The sequence below is a fragment of the Schistocerca cancellata genome, chromosome 1 (assembly GCF_023864275.1).
Source record: "Schistocerca cancellata isolate TAMUIC-IGC-003103 chromosome 1, iqSchCanc2.1, whole genome shotgun sequence".
NCBI classification, from domain to species: Eukaryota; Metazoa; Arthropoda; class Insecta; order Orthoptera; family Acrididae; genus Schistocerca; species Schistocerca cancellata.
The window spans coordinates 538,765,339-538,773,865 of NC_064626.1; positions in this window are offsets into that span (position 1 = coordinate 538,765,339).

Consider the following 8,527-nt stretch of genomic DNA (forward strand, 5'->3'; position numbering starts at 1 on the left):
GCTAGACCACCGCGACCGGCGGTTTGGTGCAGAAGTTCGTAGCGTTTTTCTATAAGTTTAATAAACACAACAGATACACTTAACAGACTCATCAATAACATGTTCTCCTGCACTATTTACAACAGTCTTCCAACGATGGGGTAACTTTCCGATTCCGCGACTGTAGCAATCACGTGGTTTTGAGGCGAAGGGTTCGTCGAGCCATGTTCGGAGCGCATTTTCATCCGGAAAGGATATTCTTTGAGGGTTGTTCGACAGAAAAATGGTGAAAATCTGAGAGCGCAAGATCAGGTGAATAAGGTGGGTGCAGAATTACTTCCCAACCCAACTCCCGTATAGCATTTTTTGTCAGTCTCGCAGAATGAGGGCGGGCGATATCATGAAGTAGCATTACTTTACCTGCCTTCTTGGTCGTTGTCCTGGATTGCATCTGCAGGACGTCTCATTTGTTGACAATAAATGTCAGCAGTGATGACTGCACGTCGGGGTAGAAATTCGTAGTACACCATACCGTCGCTGATCCACTAGATGCGTAAGATAATCTTTTGTAGGTGCGCGCAGATCTATGCACGGGGAGCTGCTGCTTATCACAGTTCATCACATTTGACAGTTCCAGAATATAGTGTCGTGTATCATTGTGGATTAATGCGTTTAAACGATCTGCATCAAACCTCGAAGGCCTTCCTGAACATGGTGCACTGTCATTCATAAAAATTACATCTTTGTTTGGGAACATGAAGTCCATGAATGTCCGCAAAAGGTCCCCAAGTAGCCGAACACAATCCTTTTTAGTCAGTGATCGGTTCATTTGGACCAGAGGACCCAGTCCGTTCCGTATAAACACTTACAGCCCATACCAATATGGAACCACCACCAGCTTGCTCAGTGCCTTGTTGGCAACATGGGTCCATGGCTTTTTACGTTCTGCGACACACTCGATCACTTCCACTAGCTCTTACCAACTGAAATAGGGTCTGACCTCACCAGGCCACGGTTTTCCAGTCATCTGAGGTCCAACCGATATGGCCATGAGTCCATAAGAGGCGCTGTAGGCGATATCGTGCTGTTAGCAAAGGCGCTCGCGACGGTCGTCTGCTGCCATAGCCCATTAACGCCAAATTTCGCCGCACTGTCCTATCGGATGCGTTCGTCGTATGTCCTACATTGATTCCTACGGTTATTTCACGCAGTGTTGCTCTTCTGTTGGCGCCGACTACTCTAGCAAACGTCGCTGTTCTTGGTCGTTAAGTGCTGACCGTCTGCCACTGGGTCCTCCGTGGTGAGATGTAACGCCTGAAGTTTGGTGTTCTCGGCGCACTCTTGACTCTGTGGATCTCTGAATATTGAATTCCCTAACGATATCCGAAATGGAATGCCCGATGCACCTAACTCTAAATACCATTCCGCATTCAAGATGTTAACTCCAGTCGTGCGGCCATAGTTACGTCGGAAATTTGTCACTTGAATCATCTGAGTACAAATGACAACTCCGCCCGTGCATTGCCCATTTATGCATTATGTGATCAAAAGTATCCGGACACCTGGCTGAAAATGACGTACAAGTTCGTGGTACCTTCCATCGGTAACGTTGGTATCCAGTGTGGTGTTGGCCCACCATTGGCCTTGTTGACAGCTTCCACTCTCACAGGCATACGTTCAATTAGGTGCTGGAAGGTTTCCTGGGGAATCGCAGCCCATTATTCACGAAGTATTGCACTGAGAAGAGGTATCGATGTCAGTCGGTGAGGCCTGGCACGAAGTCGGCTTTCCAAAAGAACCCAAAGGTGTTCTATAGGATTTAGGTCAGAACTCTGTGCAGGCCAGTCGATTGCAGGGATGTTATTGTCGTGTAACCAGTTCGTCACAAGCCGTGCAACGTTGGGAAACAATAAGCTGCTTAAAACATCAATATAGGCCTGTCCGGTGATAGTGCCACGCAAAACAACAAGAGGTGCAAGCCACCTCCATGAAAAACGCGACCACACCAGAACACCACCGCCTCCGAATTTTGCTGTTGGCACTACACACGCCGGCAGATGAAGTTCACCGGGCATTCGCCATACCCACACCCTACCATCGGATCGCCACATTGTGTACCGTGATTCGTCACTCCACAAAACGTTTTTCCACTTCTCAGTCGTCCCATGTTTACGCTCCTTACACCAAGCGAGGCGTCGTTTGGCATTTACCGGCGTGATGTGTGGCTTATGAGCAGCCGCTCGACCATGATATCCAAGTTTTCTCACCTCCCGCCTAGCTGGCATAGTACTTGCAGTGGATCCTGAAGCAGTTTGGCATTCCTGCGTCATGATCTGGATAGATGTCTGCCTATTACATATTACAACACTCTTCAACTGTCGGTGGTCTCTGTCAGTCAACAGACGAGTTCGGCCTGTACGCTTTTGTGCTGTACGTGTCGCTTCACGTTTCCATTTCACTATCATATCGAAAACAGTGGGCCTAGAGATGTGTAGGAGTGTAGAAATCTCGCGTACAGACATATGACACACATGACACCCAATCACCTGACCACGTTCGAAGTCCGTGAGTTCTGCAGAGCGCCCCATTTCTCTCTCTCACAATGTCTAATGACTAACGAGGTCGCTGATATTGGGTACTAGGCATTAGGTGGGAGCACAATGCATCTAATATGAAAAACTTGTATTTTTGGAGGTGTCCGGATACTTTTGATCACCTAGTGTACTTTCTGTACGTGATACTACCGCCATCTGTGTATGTGAATATCGCTGTCCCATGACTTTTGTCACGTCGGTGTATATGGGATTCACTTGTCATCCTGCACACCTAAGTCAACTACACTGCTAGAGAATCGTAGTATGCGCTTACACGACACGCAAAACTTCATCGGATGAACTCGTGTGGAGTATTGGGCATGTGGAGCATGTTGTGACGTACATTTTGGAGAATTTCATACATATAGATGAACGGAAGTTCCTCCATTTTTAATCCAGTTCAGCTTTGTGTGCACAGATCTGTTTGTGTTCTACAAAGAAAGGTACTGAACTCGTAGTAATGCGAAAAAAACAGGATCGAAACACGGCTTTAATGACCCTTCTACGAGGTCACTGAGCCGCGGTACACATACGAATAGGACAATGGTGGGGAAGGAAATTAGCCTTGTTGTCAAAGGACCAGTGCTGGAAATCGCCCCAACCGATTAGGGGAAACCACGGGAAAAGTAAATCTCTATAGCTGAGCAGTATATTGAGTCCCTGTCCTCCCGAATACGAGTCTAGTGCTTCAGCCACTACGCCACCTCATATACGGTCTGTACGAGAGTGGGCCTCAAATCAAATTCTGGAGTACCACTTCGCGTTTTACATATTTACAGAAATCACGTCAGAGTGATTCACAAAACCACAGCCAGTTCCCTTCTACAAATGTCGGTAATAATCCAACATAAATCAATGTAAATCGCGCACTGATGTATGCTCATGGGCATTCCACGGAAGAAATCGGAGGACATTCATTCCTTATATAACACTGTGCGTCCTATTAGCGGATATTTTTTTTACCTTAACAGCCACTATGGGAACATTATAGAAATAGATGAACGATATTTGTAGACTACGTTCTGAAAACTGATACTTTGAAAAAAATGGTTCAAATGGCTCTGAGCACTACGGGACTTATCATCTATGGTCATCAGTCCCCTAGAACTTAGAACTACTTAAATCTAACTAACCGAAGGACAGCACACAACACCCAGCCATCACGAGGCAGAGAAAATCCCTGACCCTGCCGGGAATCGAACCCGGGAACCCGGTGATACTTTCAGTTCTCTAAGTAGAATTTCACTAGATATTATGCAGCTTCTTCAAGTCTCTGCTAGTTAGATTTTCCACTCTCCCTGCAGTTAAACACATCTTTGCACATTCTCAAGCCACCTGGGTGTTAAAGCCTGACCCAGATACTAAATACTTAAGTAGCACATAACACGTACCGCATGACTTTAGTAAGAAACTCCTTTCATAGCAGAGCTATTTTAGCAGTTTCCATTATCCATTCGCAGTTTAGTCTATATGGTCCAACAATAGGTCACCACGCATTGTGAATTTCACGTACGTTGAGAGATGTCACGCGACATCTGCACAGAACCGATCTCCCAACGAAGAATGATGACGTAGAGAAAAAAAGTGTGGTAAAGTGCCCGATTACAGATCCAAAGGTCTTGTGTTCGAATTCCTGTTAGTCCCGGCATTTTTATTTGAGACTTATCACTTCTCTCACTTTTGGAAATGTTTGTTGATGTGAAAAATGCCGAGATGCAGCGTGATAAAAAAATGATTGTGTGGCATTGTTGACCGGAATAAAATGTAGCTTCACGCGTAATTGGGAGGGTACGTCTTTTGGAGGTCGAGAAAGACAAAGGCGTACCACATCTAATAGCACCATACCTAGTAAACCAATGTGGTGCTCAAGCTAAACGTCAGATTGGTGACAGCTTTGCATAAGATTAAAAGCTATTAAAAGCTGTATGCCAGTCTTTGCAGCAGGCTGACGGGTTTTCGTTAGATGATTCGACGTGTTTTCACTGGGGGATTGGGCGTGTTTATCTTATAGCTGGAGGCTGTTACTGCTGTGCACTAACCTGTAAGTGTTACCAAAATATGGATGGATTTCTGCACTAAAAATGTCGGAGACACACGCTAAATATGTGAAATACTTACTAAAAAAATACACCAACTACATTTAAAAAGAATGAACTAATTCATAATAGAGACTCCCAGCAGACGCTGACGCTCTGTTAACAATTCTTAAGCTCAATGGCAACAATTTCACGTTCTTAACGACTATTGTTTACGTTTCTTACACTATACTACTAATATTACGTCAAATACTATGGAATCAATGTCTTTCTTTATTCTCTCAAAAAAATTTCCAAATGTAGAAATATTTCTCTCCATTTCGCTTTACGTCAGAGAGCAGAACCTGAATACAACAACGTCTCTTGGAGAATAGTTCACCAAGGAGGCCTCTGCTTCCCCCTTTATTACCGAGCTGACCCCACGAATAAAATTTAACCGCCAATTCCTTACCGCCATCTTCCTTACTTTTAATAGAAATAGAATCTCTAATATAAGCAGGCTGTTCCTCCTTGGTAATGGAATTTCTTATTTCCCGAGCACACACTCAAGGAAGTCCTTTATCAAGTCATTTGATTGCCAGTGCCCAGTTACTGAAGTGTGATCTGTAATATGCCGGCTCTAAATTCTTGCTTTCGTATATACTTTAAAGACAGCGGTTTCTGTGCGAATTCTCTGGAACCAGGGCAAGCAAAACCTTGTAACGAGTTAAAAAATTAAACGTGTATTTTCATTAACTGTTTCAGTGTAAACAAAAACTAGTAGATATGAACTCGAGTGTTCTAAAAATAATGTTAAAATTTGGATTCGGAGAAGTCTTGGTTACGTTTCACGTCGATGAACATGAGAAGATTAGTTTGCTATTTTCGTCAGCAGAGGACTGATTTGCGTCATAGGTTTGTAACTTATTCTAAAACCCCAAATTTGAATGATATTGGGTTTGCATAATCTGATATGGCTGCAAAAAAACTTCATCGTAAAACTAGAAACTTATCTTCTTAACATTTTCTAAGTGGTCAGAATAGAACATAGCAGCCTACAAGTTACATGCCTCACATTCAATCCAGATTTGGTTGGACAGCCGTGTTTCTGGTAACACTTTCCACAAGAGTTTCTCTTCAGGGAGTCGAACACCTTTACTATATTCACTGCAGGATGGAAGCATCTTAATTCTTCCACCACTTTGCGCAGTTCTTGAAGCAGACCCGTTACTTGCATAAATTTGCAACAGTAAAATCTTAAGCGCTTCTGTTTTCTTCATATATGCACCAGTATCTGTCACCATGATGCAGAACATGTTCTCATCTTCTTCACTGAGTCATAAAATACATAAAAACTTCGTCAATAACATTGCATTAATATTGTTGAAGCCCAAAGGAAATACGCTACCTTTCACCAGAAAGGTTTACCGATAATTGTGTATCAGTCAGAAAAAAGTAAATTTATATGTCCTCATAGTTTCAACAACACTCGTGTTGTTTATCAGCTCCAGCACGTAATTAATTGTAAGAATCAGATAAGGCATTCCAGGGTCACTTTAATTCAAGTTTCCAACAGCCACGTTACAAATTTATCTTCTGTCGGAATCGACGGTCAGTCCTACAGGAAGGCAAACGAGAGTGCCGCCAATGTTCTTCCTGACGCTCTGGTTAACCTGCAAATTGCAAGAAAATGATAAGCATGCAACGTTATAGTTTTGGAATCAGCTCTAAATGAAGTGTATCAAGGTAATTCTTTCTTCTTGCCGAGTTGCTGGGATTCATCATCCCAGGTGCGGTTTTTTGTAAGTAAGTGTTGTGACGATACTGATTAGACACATTGCGTTATGTATTGTATTGACCGGGACTTTCTGGAAGGAGGGCAGGGCAGGTGTCGGCGAAATTCAGCGTTTGCTAAAGCTCCCCGCTGGTGGGACGAGAGACGCGTGGCTACCCACACGCTTGAGGCGGATTGTGGCTGAATAGCTGCGTCTCGAGATGTTCCCCGAATTTTTCGGATGGGCCGCGTGAGACAGCCGGCCGAGAGCTATTTTCTGGCCGGCCGTACCATTATCCACCTTTCTGCTGCGTGCTGGGCTGTTCTTCGTGTGGCTGCTGAAACCCTTGAGAAACGCAATTGGGCGTTCCCTGTATGCATAGCAGAGGAGAAGCCACACCCATATTTTCGCACAGAGCGTGAGAAATAAGCGACTTTTCACACAGTAAACGTGCAGCCAGTGAGGAAGGAGAGTACTGCCTATAGCCAGCTTCTGATTAGTTTACGGCAATACAACAGGAGCGAACGGGAAAATTTAGGCAGGCCCTCCTTGCAGTGTGGTGTGGAAATATAAATTCACGATTGTCGTGGTGCGAAATCCTGTGATTGGCTCCCTCCTTGTGTGAGAGCAAAGTAAAGGGGTTGGAGAGCAGACGGGCAGCAGACTGGTTGCTGGGCGGTCCTGTCTGGCACAGCAGAGCGACGTATTCTTCATAGAGTTACGAGTAGTGTCCGGCCCACCCTGGCTCTTCTTGTTGCTGACGATGGTCAAGAATAGAATTTATGCTGCTTGCAGTCTGTGCAGCTCGCAACTCGTCAGTGCCTCCCGCCGGCCTGTGTTGCTATTTGGTTGAGAGTGTTCCGAGCTTCGGCGGAATTGCTGCATTTGCGAGCTGCCCAGGCTCTGATAAGTAGTTTGGCCAAGAAGTTAACGGCCTTCCAAATAGCTTTCAGGTGCCTTCTGCTTTCAAATTTTAATTCCGAAATCAGTTTTTAATTTATATTCCCGGAATAATTGGGATTTTTATTGTACTTCAAGTTCAGTGGTTTTATCTGGTTGAGAAAAGATCGTGTATTTGCAAACGCTTGATGTGTGAATCGAATTAATTTGAGTCAGTTGATTCACTTTCATTTTCTGATTATTTTCGTTCGAGCCGTCCTGCAACTACTTTAATAAGGCAACCCTCCCTTAATTTAAAACAAATATCACCAGGTGGTTTTACCTTTCTGAACTGTGTGCTCACTGTGTCGGTGTTCCAGAGTTAACAGGTCATTACTGATTAATCAGGGGAAGATAATTGCTTCATTTCTGGTTTATATAAATATTTTTATTAATTTTTTTATTGATAAATTGAAATTCTTCTGCTTCAGCACGTAGCGGAGAGAGTGTTTGGCTTTTTCAGTATCATTCTGTGGTGTGATAATTTCACAAGGTAGTAATTTCTTGGTGGATGGAGTTCGCGAGTGTGGCAAGTAGGCGGCACTGACGTCTGCTGAACTCCGAGCGATCGCAAACGCGTAAAACAAAAAAAAGGACAAGAAACTAAGTGGTAGTTCTCAGTGTTAAGTAGATAGCGAGTTATTGCTTATGTGCATATATGTCATAAACGAGACATAAAGTGCTTATCTTTTATGATACATTCATTTAAATGATATTCCACTACGTTTTTCTCATTCGCTGCCTTTAAAATGAGCGGGTGGTTCACGTTTCGAAACATCGGCGGTAATCGAGGACGTTACCCGGTTGCATTTCCGTAAGTTATTGGAATACTTACGCTTGTTCCGCATAATTTCTAAGAATTTTTGGTCTAAAATTATCCCGGTATTCAATATTTTCTTGTGTGATCGTTGTCGGTTGGAAACGTTTTCTATTTTTTGTGTTATTATTGCTTTCTGTCTTTACCATTGCCCTATTTCCATTAAATTCAGTTACTTGCCTTGTGAGTCTGTCTGATCTCATTCTCTTTTACGACCGCGAAATTGCACTCGATGTTTAATCAATATCACTGTGAATGTTTGTGTAGCATATGACCTCTTGCTTTCTTCTTTTCTCTGAACTGATATTCTAAGGATTGAGGCCACGCAATCTCCTATACAGTTTTCGTTCTCTGTCGTCGATGTTTGGTATCTGCTATCCTGTTCAGAATTACTGTTCATGATGCACA